This window comes from Eretmochelys imbricata, chromosome 14, assembly GCF_965152235.1.
Source record: "Eretmochelys imbricata isolate rEreImb1 chromosome 14, rEreImb1.hap1, whole genome shotgun sequence".
NCBI lineage: Eukaryota > Metazoa > Chordata > Testudines > Cheloniidae > Eretmochelys > Eretmochelys imbricata.
This window is the reverse complement of record NC_135585.1, coordinates 46,186,939-46,201,764: the sequence shown is the minus strand read 5'-3', so window position 1 is coordinate 46,201,764 and position 14,826 is coordinate 46,186,939. Positions and strand designations below refer to the sequence as shown.

Genomic DNA, 14,826 nt, shown 5'->3' with positions numbered 1-14,826 from the left:
CAGTTCCCTGCAATCCTCTGACGAAGGTTTCTAGGGCGGGCTGCTTTATTTCTTCCACCCTGGCAGGACCCTTTCCTGCACCCCTCAGGGTAACTAAGTTCAGCAGCCCCCTTGCAGCGCACAAGCCAGCCGCGTCCAGAGCCGGGCGGGTTCCAGGTGCCAGAAGCAGCTGTCTCTGCCTTTGTTTGTTAGTTTGTTTTGGCCATTCCCTTTACTCTAGTTCACAGAAAAGCAGGAAGAACACTCTCTTCAATCTCATTCCCGGATTCAGATCACTTGGGACACCAGAGTCTGCTGCAGTTTCCACGGTATGCATCTGATGAAGTGAGCTGTAGCTCACGAAAGCTCATGCTCAAATAAATTCGTTAGTCTCTAAGGTGCCACAAGTACTCCTTTTCAGATTGCTTGAGTCTGCAGGGACAGACCCTTCCACCTCAGCAGGACTGGAGCTGTTTCTGTTAGAGAAGACTCGAAGGGCACGGCTACACTGGCAGATGTAGAGCGCTGGGAGTTAAACCAGCCTTCGGAGAGCGCGGCAGGGAAAGCGCTGCAGTGTGTTCACACGGTCAGCTCCAAGCGCACTGGGCGTAGCCACATTTGCAGCACTTGCAGTGGCATTGGGAGCAGTGCATTATGGGCAGCTATCCCACAGAGCACCTCTTCCCATTCTGGGGCTTGTGGGAAGAGGGCATGCGATGCGGGGCATTCTGGGTCCTGTCCCAACGCTCCATGATGCATCGGTTCACATCCCAGCAATCCCTGTGCTTCCGTCCACATTTAGCGCCATCTTTCAACATTTCTTGTACTGCACGCTCTGTCTTCCCTTTCAGTCCGTGGGAATGGAGCCTGAGCTGCTGAGGAATAACAATTTTAATGCTGCCCCTGCGACCTGCTGTTTCTACAACGAGCTGGCCCCAATACTGGGGGGAAGTCGAAATGCCCATTGTGATCCTTGGAGACCCCGCTTACCCTTTAATGCCGTGGCTCGTGAAATCCTACACAGGGAGCCTTGAAAGCAGCAAGGAGCAGTTCACCAACAGGCTGAGTTGGTGCAGAATGACTCTGGAGTGTGCTTCTGGCAGTTTAAAGGGCCGCTAGTGCTGCCTGTATGGAAAGCTGGACCTGGTCGATGACAGCATCCCCGTGGTTATGTACGCATGCTGTACCCTCCGTAATATTTGTGAAGGGAAGGGTGAAAGATTCACTCAGGCATGGAACTCAGAGGTTCAACACCTGGATGCTGAATTTGAACAGCCGGAGAGCAGGGCTATTAGAGGGGCCCAGCGCAGGGCTGCAAGGATTAGGGATGCCTTGAGGAAGCAATGTGAGGCTGAAAGCCACCAGTAATGTTTGGTGCCCTGTACGAGAGTGAAGTGCAGTGGTTCCAATGTTAGTAGGAATCTGTGCTTGTGACACTGACTTGCAGTGCCTGCTGCTTTTCTGGGCTAAGGTATCTTTTACTTAATGCAATAATAAAGAATGTTTTCAAAGCCAAAAAAGCCATTTATTGAAAATAAAATTCAGTTATTGAAAAGGAACACAATTGCTTGGGAAACAGAAAAGGCAAGGGAGTGGGGTGGGGAATGGTTCAATCACAGATTGCGTATGTCCTGTTCTCATACTCAGTCTTCCTGTCTGGAGTGCTGTGCAATGAGTGTTGCACATCTGGCTGGCTAAAATGCATGGTGATGGGGGTTGAGTGCAGTGGATAAGGGTTGTAGTTTGCAGGGCTGGGTGGTGTGGTGAAGCTACAGGTGTTGAAGGCAGCTGGGGCCGATAAGAAAAGACAGCTACCTTTTCCGTAACTGGTGCTCTTTGAGATGTGTTGCTCATGTCTATTCCACAATAGGTGTGTGTGCTTGCCACGTGCACTGGTGCTGGAAGTGTTTCCCCTAGCAGTACCCCCAAGGGGAGCACCCCTGCGACCCCTGGAGTGGCGCTTCCATGGCGCGGTATAGGGGGAGCTGCATGCTCCCCCCACCCTCAGTTCCTTCTTGCCAGACATCTCCGACAGAGGGGAAGGAGGGCAGGATGTGGAATAGACATGAGCAACACATCTCGAAGAACACCAGTTACGGAAAAGGTAACTGTCTTTTCTTCTTCAAGTGATTGCTTCTGTGTATTCCACAATAGGTGATTCCAAGCTATATCTGTTGGAGGTGGGTAGGAGTTCACAGATTCCCGGGATGGAATACGGCCCTGCCGAACCTGGTGTCATCCCTGGTTTGGGAGACAATTGCATAGGGCGAGGTAAACATGTGAACTAAAGACCAAGTAGTGGCCCTGGATAGGGACGTGAGCCAGGAAGGCAGCCGATGAGGCCTGGGCCCAAGTCGAGTATGCCTTCACAATCGGTGGTGGAGGAACACTCGCCAGATCATAACAGGTATGAATGCATGAGGTGATCCAATGGGAGAGGCGCTGGGTGGAAATCGACCGACCCCTTATGCACTCAGCCGAGGCAACAAACAGTTGAGATGACTTTCTGAATGGCTTAGTCTATTCCAGGTAGAAGGCCAGTGCCCTAAGCACGTCAAGCATGTGGAGCAGTGTTCCTCATTGGACGAGTGAGGCTTGGGGCAGAGGACAGGCAAGAAAATGTCCTGGCCCATGTGGTAGGCGGAGACCACCTTAGGGAGGAATGCAGGGTGTGGGCGGAGCAGAACCTTATCCTTATGGAAAACTATGTACAGGGGTGCGGAGGTCAGAGCCCTGAGCTCTGAGACCCGCCTGGCTGACGTGATAGCAACCAGGAAGGCCATCTTCCATGAGAGGTGAGACCAAGAGCACATGGCCAGAGGTTCAAACGGGGGCCCCGTGAGATGGGATAACACCAAGTTCAGGTCCCACTGTGGGACGGGGGCCTAGCATATGGAAAAAGACGGTCCAATCCCTTAAGGAAACGTCCAGTCGTAGCATGGGAGAACACCATGTGTCCCTGCACTGGAGGATGGAAGGCCGATATGGCCGCCAGGTGCACCTTGACTGATGAGGGTGCCAGGCCCTAGGTTGTCTAGGATAAGCTGGATTGGGGCAGCCACTGGGGAAACACGCTGCTCTGCAGCCCATCTAGAGAACCTGGACCACTTCACCAAGTAGGTGCGGCATGTGGAGGACTGTCTGCTTTCCAGGAGGATGCACTGGACCCCCTCCGAACATGTCCGCTCCTTCCCGCCTAGCCACTGAGCAGCCACACCATGAGGTGGAGAGCCGCTAGGTTGGGATGGAGGAGATGGCCCCGGTCCTGGGAGAGCAGGTCCGGGCGGAGCAGCAGTGGCCTCAGCATGGCCAGTGTCAGGCCCGTGAGGGTCCCGTACCAATGCTGCTGGGGCCATGCTGGGGCAATTAGAGGACCCGTGCCTTGTCCATTTTTACTTTCTCCAGGACCCTGCTGATGAGAGGGAATGTGGGGAAGGCATAGAGAAGCTGATCTGACCAGGACAGGAGGAGGGCATCTGAGATAGCGCCCCGTCCCAGACCCCCCCAGAACAGAACCGCGGGCAACGCCTGTTCTTCGTCGTCATGAACAGGTCCACCTGGGGTGTTCCCCACACTTGGAAGAGCTGGTGAGCCACTTCTGGGTGGAGAGACCACTCATGTTGGGAGGAGAAGTCCCTGCTCAAATGATCGGCTCGTGTGTTGCGGACACCCGGCAGGTGGAAGGCCCTCTGGGAGATGACATGGGCTATGCAGAAGTCCCATAGTCTGAGGTATAAACTGTTCAGGAAGGACAGGTACGGGAGGAAAGGTGGAGGAGTTTCACTGAATGTAAGAGAGCAGTATGATTCCTCAGAGCTCCAGTATGAAACTGGAGAAAAGCCTGTTGAGAGTCTTTGGGTTAAGTTTAGAGGCAAGCGCAACAAGGATGATGTCGTGGTGGGTATGTGCTATAGACCACCAGATCAGAAGGATGAGATAAACAAGGCTTTCTTTGGACAACTAGCTGAAATCTCCAAATCACAGGCCCTGGTTCTAATAGGGGACTTCAATCACCCTGACATCTACTGGGAGAGGAATACAGCAGTGCATAGACAATCCAGGAAGTTTTTGGAGAGTGTTGGGGACAACTTCCTGGTACAAGTGCTGGAGGAACCGACTAGGGGTCGTGCTCCTCTACAGCTTACAAACCGGGAAGAATTGGTAGGGGAAGTAGAAGTGGGTGGCAACCTGGGCAGCAGTGACCATGAGATGGTTGAGTTCAGGATCCTGAAAAAAGGAAGAAAGGAGAGTAGCAAAATACGGACCCTAACCTTCAGAAAAGCAGACTTACACTCCCTTAGGGAACTGATGGGCAGGATCCCCTGGGAGGCTAATATGAGGGGGCAAGGAGTCTAGGAGAGCTGGCTGTATTTTAAAGATGTCTTATTAAGTGCCCAGGAACAAACCATCCCAAAGTACAGAAAGAATAGGAAATATGGCAGGCGACTAGCTTGACTTAACAGTGAAATCTTCAGTGATCTTAAATTCAAAAAGGAAGCTGACAAGAAGTGGAAATTTGGACCGATGACTAGGGAGGAGTATAAAAGTATGGCTAGAGCATGCAGAGGTATAATCAGGAAGGCCAAGGCACAATTGGAGTTGCAGCTATCAAGGGATGTGAAGGGTAACAAGAAGGGTTTCTACAGGTATGTTAGCAACAAGAAGAAGGTCAGTGAAAGTGTGGGACCCTTAATGAAAGGGGGAGGCAACATAGTGATAGATGATGTGGAAGAAGCTGAAGTACTCAATGCTTTTTTTGCCTCGGTCTTCACAGAGAAGGGCAGTCCCAGACTGCTGCACTAGGCAACACAGCATGGGGAGTAGGTGAGCAGCCCTCAGTGGTGAAAGAACAGGTTAAGGACTATTTAGAAAAGCCGGACATGCACAAGTGCATGGGTCCAGATCTAATGCATCCAAGGGTGCTGAGGAAGTTGGCTAATGTGATTGCAGAGCCATTGGCCATTATTTTTGAAAATTCGTGGCGATCGGGGGAGGTCCTGGACTATTGGAGTGCCTATCTTTAAAAAAGGGAAAAAAGAGAACCCGGGGAACTACACACCATCCAGCCTCACTTCAGTCCCCAGCAAAATCATGGAGCAGGTCCTCAGAGAATCCATTTTGAAGCACCTGGAGGAGAGGAAGGTGATCAGGAACAGTCAACATGGATTCACCAAGGGCAAGTCATGCCTGACCAACCTGATTGCCTTCTATGATGAGATAACTGGCTCTGTGGATATGGGGAAAGCGGTGGATGTGATATATCTTGACTTTACCAAGCTTTTGATACAGCCTCCAACAGTTTTCCTGCGAGCAAGTTAAAAAAGTATGGATTGGATGAATGGACTATCAGGTGGATAGAAAGCTGGCTAGATCGTCGGGCTCAACAGGTAGTGATCAATGGCTCCATGTCTAGTTGGCAGCCGGTATCAAGGGGAGTGCCCCAGGGGTTGGTCCTGGGGCCGGTTGTGTTCAGCATCTTTATGAATGATCTGGATGACGGGATGAATTGCACCCGCATAGAAAGGTCTATGCTTTAACCCTCAGTTCTCTGTGCTAACCTAAGGACTTCCTATGCTGTTTCCAGATGATTAATAAATCCTACTCTTTGGACAATGCTGTTTGAGTGTCACTGCAAATGCCAGATGAGGTGCATTAGTCTTTGAAGAGTGGACGAGTCTCCCCCAGGAGTCTATCTCAGCTGGACTCGCTGAACAGAGCTCCTCGTGTGAAGCAGGAGTGCTGGAGCTCAGAGGCTCAGTGTAAGGAGGTTGTGAGGCCACGTGGCTTACCCTGGAGGAGGAGTGAGACTCCCAAGGGGGTCTGGCACACTGAACTGATTCCTCTTAGAGACTGTTTCAAAGCTGGGGGCATAGCACGGATCCTGTGGATCTGTGACACCTCCTAAGGTAGCCAATGGGAGATGCTGATGAGACGGATGTGTCCTAAGCCCTGCGCCTCTCACAGAAATAGGTGTCACAGTTCAGGGCAACTGCACCTGTATCTCCCCTCAGTGATTCAGCAAGGGCACCCACTCTCAGGCTCCCAGCTCCCCAGCCATTGCTTCTGTTGGGTGGAAACCCACGTCATTCTCCCTTCTGACCAGGGTAAGTCCAGGCTGCGCAGTGCCCTGCCTTCACTGTGTAATTCCCAGCCCAGACAGGTTGCCCTCGGACAGCTGCTTGCTTTCCCTTCAGAGATGGATATCGTGTAATTGCTACAGGAATAAATAACAACCCAGCTCTTTCTAAGCAAACTTAGCTTTATTCTTAAGGTTAAAAGATGACATTAAAAATAATAGAAGGACCTACACACATGCTAATAAGCTTATCAGGCATCTCCCCACCCTAGGGGTTTCCTTGTGGTTCAAGCTCCTCAGAGCTTCAGCTCAGAACAAGCACCCAATGTTATGAGGCCTCAGCAGGCCAAGTCCTTCCAGTCCTCCCCTAAGGATTGAGGCCCTCGGGGGACCAGGTTTCTGTCCATTTGCTGGACCAGGAAGAAGGCCCTGTATCATTTTAAACTCAGGCTTTTGTCCAAAAAGCTTTTCTTTGTCTCTGGGTCTCTACAGAATCCAGTTCCAACTAGCATATGCAGACTTGGGGGGTGGGGGAAAGAGCGACTTCAAGGGTTGATAATGCGGGAAGTTCATTAGCATCCCTCCTCCCTACATACAATGCAACAACAACACTCACACAATTGCAATTTTAAGACAATGGACCCCAAAAGTATTAACCCTAATTCAATGAGGTCTAACTTCAAGAAAGTTTATCCTAATTCCATAAGGTGTGTTTAGATAACAAACATTCTGCTAGTAAGCCGGCAGACATCCTTCCAAAATCCATAGAGTTGCTCGTCAACCATCTTGAATAAGTTTTCAGTTCAGATCCCATGGGGCTGAACTTTCTCATGCCAGTTCTTACCCTTGTTAGATCCCAAAACCTTTGCATGTAAACTTAAGACCTGGTTCTCCCCCTCTCTCCTCTCATGCAGTGCCTAGGAAGTTTCTGGTGGTCCCTTTGTCCCCCAGAAGGTTGGCTGCCCCAATACTGGATGGAGGTTCACCGCCCCCTGAGTCAAGGTGAGCTGAATTCCCTCTCCCCTCTGGCTCAGGATCCTTCACCATCTCCCAAGAAGTTTCTGATCCACCGCTTGGGCATTGCCCCCCTGGGTGGGTGCCATAGATTGGCAGTGCACTGCAGCAGCCTCCATGTCCCTACATGTGGCCTGAGACACTGCCAACCTCATGGTCTGTACAGCTCCTGGGTCCCTCTGATGGGTTAGCAGAGACCTTAATTCCCTGAGCTGAGCTGTAGGGCCCAGCGGATTTCCCTTTCAGTCAGTAGGTTCTGTCCCTTCTCTGGAGCAGCAGGGATCTCAGCCACTTCCTCCTCAGGCCTTTGCCTGCAAACCTGGGGGTGTCGCCTAACTCCTCTGGGACATGGGCGGTGGGTGAGCCACCAGCTCGGGGAGGCTAGGCCCCAGTCCACCCCTTCTGCCTGAGGCCGCAGCCCACCCTCCCCCTTCCCCCCAAGCCCAGATCCCCCTGCAGGCATGAGCCCTCCCCACACCCAGAGCGCTGGGCGCCCCCCCAACCCCAGAGCATCGGGCCGGTGGGCAGCACATGGCCCCCCAGAGCAGCGGGTGGCCGCAGACACCCCCCGAGCCCCGGAGTGGGAGGTGGGATGTAGCCCCCCTTTCCTCCCCAGCTCTGGAGCGCTGAGCAGCTTGGCCCCAGTGATGGGGCCCCCCTGGCACTGGGCAGCTCCAGCTACAGCAAGTCCCGGCCACCCTAGCCCCAGCCCTAGCCCCAGCCCCAGCCCCAGCCCCAGCCCCAGCAGGCTTCCCTTTCTGGGAGAGAAGCAGCCTGCCTGGGCTGGGGCCAAGTAGCAGCAGAGGGAGGGGGCCTCTGGGCGGAGCATGGGTGGGGCCATGCGGGGCCGGTTAGGCAGGCTCAGCCTTTCCCTGCCTATTGAACGTGCTGCCCATGCTCTGGGAGTCTAACCAGGGAATGTGACCCCCCCGTTCCCCATCAGCTGTTCTGTCTGCCGTTTTGCTCACATCCTTTTGCCTGTCTGGAGCTACCTGAGGGGGCTGATTCAGCCCTTCTGTGTTCACAGCCAGAACATCATTCCCCACAAGCAAAGAACGTGGCAAACCGGACAGCACAGCTACAGCCCGCACCCCCGACCCTTCCTGGGGCGTAGAAATCTGTGACACAGGCAGCAGGAAGGCTTGTACACCCGGAGCCTCAATCCATAGTTCACACCCTGGGAGCATCTGACGGTGTGGGGTTTCCCTGCGTGGGGCTTATCTATGGTCTTAGAAATCCCGGTATCTCTCCTTCCAGTGTATGTATGTCTCCCCAGTAACCTTCCGCCACTCCGGTCTCCAGAGCCTGTACTCGGTCGCTGTGGGCCAGGGGTTGCTTGCACCTAATGCCCACATACGCCACCTGCCCACAGGGGAGGTAATAACACACGCTGCATTCAGTGTAATGAACTGGAGAGCCCCCATCCTGCTGCTGGACTTCTGCCTGCATTACTTTGATTCTTGTAAGGGGGGTTGTATGTTTGCTCCTTGTATGTGTTTTTCTTTCTTGAGGGCTGGAGGGAGTTTAGAGACTATTTGTTAGGTGTATCTGGCTATCACGCTCCCTTTCTAAATTCCCTCACAGAACTCCCTTGTTTGCTGCTTCTCTTCACTAGCTCCTCTGGTTGTTTATGAGCTGGCTTTTTAACCCCCTGATCTCGCTGAATTAGACCTGCCCCCTCATCAAGGGATCCTAAAGGGATCAGGGGAGATGTACACGTGCTGGCTTTGGTCAAGGTACAACACCTAAAATAGCAGAGTAGCCGTGAAGGTGCGGGTGGTGGGATAGGCCAGACACCCAAGTACGATCCCGTCCCAGACTCTAGGTAGATACTTGAGCATCCAGCCTCTCCAGCTGCCCCCACTGCCACAGCGACACTGGCCTTTTTAGCTCACAAGCTCAGTCAAAGCTTACGGGGTACGTCTACCCCAGCTGGAAATTCCACCTTCAGCTGCAGCGTAGATGTCCCCAGAGAGAGAGCTGGGGCTGTGTGTGGGATTCAGTGTGAGGGCAGAAGCAGAGCCGCTGAGCAAGGCAGCTGGCAGGGCAGTAGCAGGAGAGAGAGACAGTTTGTAGTGAACGAAACTCACATGGTCACCGGGCTTCCTCCGGAAAGGTCCACTGCATGCGAGTGATCAGGAGGAAGGAGATGCTGATTGTCAGCCGGGGCCTTAAGCAACAGTGGCAGGATTCTCCCCTGCCCTGCCCCTCCTGCTGCCATTTACACCTGGGCAGAGTGGGGGGTAAACCCTGCCAGCCAGAGTTCTCCTCTCACACCAACAGTGGCATTAAAACCAAGTTAGCCCTCACTTTGCACAGGTGTGAACACCGACGCAAGGGGACAGGCAGGGGAGAATCAGACCTGATGTGCACTAGAGGGAACAGGGTGGTGGCCAGGGGCACTAAAAGGGCTGCCACCCCTTCCTCCTGCCCCAGCTTTCAACCACTGCCAGGGACTGCTGCCCTTAGCTCCACTTTCTTCTAGTCACTAATGTTTTGGCCACTTACTCACTTAATTTTTGTCTTTCCTACTGGTTTCTGCTCTCTGCAGGACAACTTGTGGGCTGTTGTCATCAGTCTGGGATCACAGAATTATTGAAATACAGGGTTGGAAGGGGCCACAAGACCTCATCAATCTAGGCCCTGAGCTGTGGCAGGACCAAGTAAACCCTAGACCATCCCTGCCAGGTGTTTGTCCAACCTGTTCTTAAACCCTCCCGGTGATGGGGATTCCACAACCGCCCTTGGAAGCCTATTTACAGTCCTCTTTGGAGCAGCCCTTAGCAGATTGGAAGGCTGTTCTCAGATCCCCTCTCAGCTTTCTTTTCTCAGGACTAAACATGCCTAGCTGTTTTTTCAACCTTTCCTCAGAGGTCAGGTTTTCTCAACCTTTGATCATTTTTTGTTGCTCACCTGTGGACTCATCTTTCCTAAAGAGGGGCACCCAGAATTGCACTCAGTACTCCATCTGAGGCTTCAGTGAGGGACAATTACATCCCCTGTCTTACAGAACACTCCTGTTAATACTTCCCACACTGATATTAGCCTTCTTCACAGTTCTGTTACATTGTTGACTCCTATTATTATTTGTGATCTACTATGACCCCCAGATCCTTTGCAGCCGTACTACCTCCTAGCCAGCTATTCCCCATTTTGTAGTTATGCATTTGACTTGTCCTTCCTAAATGAAATACTTTGCACTTGTCCTAACTGAATTTCTTTTAGTTGAATTCAGACCAATTCTCAGCCTTGGTGTCTTAGAAACTGAACCTTCAGAGGACGTAAAGGCCGGCTGTAGTCAGAGCGTGAGCCGTACAGCTATAAATTCTCTTTCAGCCATACCACATCCTGTGCAAGGGCTTCGGAAACAAACGAAACAATTCTACAGTTAAAGACAGCCACCATCCAAAATCCCCTTGAAACTGCACTTATGGTGCAAAGTCACTTTAACTGGCTGAGAGTGATCTGGAAGAGCTGGAGATCAGTGACACAGATAGTCACTGCAGCCGAGTGCAATGAGACCTTCAGCCTTGATACTCTCAGGGAGAACCCAGGCCCCACTTAAGTCAGCGGCAGAATTCCCCTTTGCCCTCAGTACTGTGCTGCGATAGGCGGCTGGAGGAGAGGCATTGGCTCATCCCAGTGGTGTCCCCAATGCATCTCTGGAAGGACCTAGCCACAAGCATCCCACTCTCTGTTTGTTCTGGTTTTGTACAGCACCTAGCGCAATGAGGCCCTGGTCTATGAGTGGGGTCCCTAGGCACTACTGTAAAACTATTACTCCTCCTCTTCCCCTGCTCACAGTCTATGCACCTCAGCTTCACTCCACACCTCCCCTCCTCCCTTCTGCCTCTGCACCTTATCTCTGAGCAATCTCATTAAAAACCATGGCTTTCATTATCATCTTTATGCTGACAACTCCTAGATCAGCCTATCCACTCTGGGCCTGTTTCTGTCAGTCCAGACTGAAACCTCCAGTCTGTCTCCTTGTCTCTGTCCTCACTGATATCCCACCATCAGCTTAAACGCAAGACAGTTAAAACAAAGCTCCTAATCTCCCCACATCCAACCTCCCACTCACCTCCATTCTCAGTCACCATGGGCAGCGCCATGGGGGTGGTCACTCAGGCCATGAACTGGGCTTTGCCTTCGATTCAGCCCTCTCTGTAGCCCCACACTTCCGAGTCATGTCTGAATTTTACCACTTCGTCCTTTACAAAATGTCTTCAAGATCTGGCCTTTCCAATCTGGTAATACAATTGACAGAGTTCAACAGAAAAATAGAAGTCTGAACTCGCCCCTTGCCTAACCGTTGCCAGATGGTAATGGCTGGATGGGTCTGTGGCACAGGTAGATGAACTATGCAAATCCAGGGGACTGTCAGACTTTAAGGTTTCTGCAACCAGAGACCATGTCTACACTAAAAACACTACAGCAGCACAGTAGGAAATCCAGTTCCCGAGGTCGACAGAAGCAATCTACCATGGACCTAGCGCTGTCTTCGCCGGGGGCTAGGTTGGCTTAGCTGCATCTCTCAGGGGTGTGGATTTTTCACACCCCTCAGCAACGTAGCTGGGTCGACCTAATTTTCAAGTGCAGACCTGGCCTGTGGCTGTGGGCCTGTTCGAGCTCCTGCCAACCTGGAAACTCCATGAACAAACGCTCATTTAGAAAGAGTCCTCCCCTATAGAAGCCCACTCCGTGCCCAGGACACACAAATGGTTCACTGGGGTGGGGGTGAGAGGTTGGTGCTGGCACAGGACAGAACCTGGGTTGTTTGGTGACCTAACTGTGCATTGGCAGACTGTCCAATACTGGGGTGTGTTTTGAAAGGGTCGCCTTCACTTAGAATCTCCAGGCTTTTGAACCTTAGTGGTTTTGAGAAAACTACAATATTCTCTTAGTACAGGGAGTTTTCCCCTCCCGTGATACTTCTCTCCCCTGCCACCTTTAGCTCCAGTTTAACAAAAGCACTCCCCTCCCCTGAATCTATGAATTTCCTCAGGTCTTTGAGGATGGCAGAGGGTGGGCGGGGGGTGGAGCTTTTCAAAGTTCGTTCTGTGGCAGGAATTTTTGCAGGGTTTTAATCTCCAGATCAGGCCCAGATGGGGCTGAAAATGTCTCCACTGGACTCTGCCCTGGTCCCTTCAGGTCCTGCTGAAATAGCAGCTCAGCCTGGCCCAAGACTCTGGCCCTTTGTGCTCCAGAGTGGGAGGTGGATGAGTTAGTCTCTGCAGCAGCTGAAGGGTTAAAGGAACCATGTCTAGTGTGTGGGGAGCTGCAGCCCCGGCATTTCCGCAGGGAGGGTGTTTGTGAGAAGAGGGGAAGTGCCCCAGCTGCAGAGAACAGCACAGCAAGAGCTAGGACTGGCAGAGTCTCTTTCCATGTAGAATTAACTTATGGGCTCAAAGTTTCAGAACTGGAGGATGGAGCTTCGTGCACTGAAAATGGGAGCTCAGCTCTGTACCTGCTTCTGCCCTGGAGACTGCAGAATGTGCTTGCGAAGGGCCTTGCTGCAAGGGCTGGTTGTGGGCATAATCCCCCCGTGGGGCCCATCCTGCAGCCCTGGTTCACGTGAGCCATCTCATTGGTGCCCTGACATCAGTGGGGCTCCTCCAATGAGTGAGGGAAGAGGAGCCAGGACGTTAGTGTGTGTGGGGGGGGAGGGGGGGTTCTGGTAGCTGTGCATGCAAATGTCTGTGCGCTTCTGCATGTGCATTTCCAGTGCACTCAGATGGGCCTCTACCCTGTGAAACACCAACCGAGATGTTTCCCCTCATCACCATTCGCCCTTATGCCTGGCATCTGCCCGAACGATAAACTGTCACCACATTGGTGCTCTGGACACATTTAACCCTGTGAATAATGCTGAATATGGGGCTCGGGAGCTACCGCTGATCTCCAAGCATGGGTCAGCTCCCCAGGACACTCACACCCCACTGGCTCTAGGTTGTCTTAGCAAACAGGAATCCTGCAAATGCTCAATGCTCCCCACGGCCACAGTAATTCTTGTTATTTACAATGTTGGTAATGTAGCTTTTGGTCAGTCATTTCCTACTGTTTAAAACATAAAAGTTATTTTCAGTATAATTGGAATATCCCCTACATCATCACGAGGGTTTGAACCCTGGTCTTTCATCACTGCAGCACAGCTCTTTACCACTTGAACTAAAGAACGAGCTACAATAGCTGGCAGCAGCAGCAGGCTGTTATCGTCCACACAACATCCACAAAAAGTAGAGGGTTACATATGCATGAGTAGCCCCATATTGCAGACAGCTTAGTCAAGCACATAGATGGGACACTGTGACGTTCCCCTGGTGTTGTCTAGACCAGTGATCTGCTAGGTCACTCCAATCCTCGACTCTGGGAGCCAGCCTTACCCTGCTCTGCTGTGGGAACCCCCACTCCTGGGCTGTTCACACACAGCCTCTAGCATGTAAGCTGCTCCCAGCTACATGAGTGAGCACTTTTGGCCAGCTGCTGCTTGGATTGTGCTACCAAAGGACATTAGACAATATCTCCAGACCCAGACACAACCCTAGGAACCTCCGTCTTGCAGTGTCCAGTTATGCCTACTGGAAACTGCAAGCTTATCTGAGTTCGTCAGTTTAACAAAGAAATTGATATGTACCAGGCTTGTTATCCCAAGGGTAGTCTCTGACATATTTCAAACCAAACACACTACTTCAGGCAGTATAAACAAACACATTTATTAACTACAAAAGATAGATTTTCAGTGATTATAAGTCAAAGCACAACAAGTCAGGTTTGGTCAAATGAAATAAAAGCAAAACACATTCTAAGCTGATCTTAACACTTTCAGTGCCCTTACAAACTTAGATACGCCACACCACAGCTGGCTGGTTGCCCTTCAACCAGGCTCTCCCCTTTGATCAGCACTTCAGTCACTTGGTGGTGGTGTCTGTAGATGGAGGTGGAAGAGAAAGAGCATGGCAAAGGTCTCTCCCTTTTATCATGTTCTTTCTTCCCTCTTGGCTTTGCCCCCCGCTTCAGAGTCAGGTGAGCATTACCTCACTGTAGTCCCAAACTGACCAAGGGAAGGGGGGTGACTCACTTGAGAGTCCAATAGATCCTTTGTTGCTGCCTAGGCCAGTGTCTTTTGTTCCTGTGAGGTCGGGCTGGGTTTGTCCCATACATACCTTGATGAGGTGTGTACTGCCCCTCTGCTCCTGGAGAGTTTTGCCTGAGCTTTTTTTAAGCCATGAGGACACATTTTCAGCCTCATAACTATATACCTGAAGTTACAACCTATAACATTACTATAACAACAATGCTCAGTGCATCATGAGCCTTCCGAAGACACCCGAGATGACAAATTTTGCATTGGATACTACACAATCATATTATAAGGATGAACATGGGGGTACAGGGTGTTCCCCTAAGGTACAGACTGTCACAACATCACGAATGGCAGTGGAGTTATTCCTTAAACTACAAAGGCAAGAGGAGTGCAACATTGATCTTGCCATGTGTAGTAGCTACGACACGTGATTGCTTGTGGCATTCATGGAGGTGCTGACCACAGTGGAACACAGCTTTTGGGCTCAGAAAACAAGCACTGAGTGGTGGGATCACATTGTCATGCACGTCTGGGATGACGAGCAGTGGCTGCAAAACTTTCGGATGAGGAAAGCCACATTCGTGGGACCGTGTGATTAGTTTGCCCCAACCTTGCAGCCCAAAGACATGAGAATGAGAGCTGCCCTGTCATTGGAGAAGCACATGGAGATTCC

The 14,826-nt window shown here is 51.6% G+C and overlaps 1 protein-coding gene across 1 annotated transcript in view; it reads left to right on the top strand.

Annotated features, from left to right (window-relative positions):
• The window catches only part of LOC144275259 (E3 ubiquitin-protein ligase TRIM39-like), a 412,642-nt gene that overhangs the window by 371,704 nt on the left and 26,112 nt on the right, over nt 1-14,826 (top strand). The window lies entirely within an intron of this gene.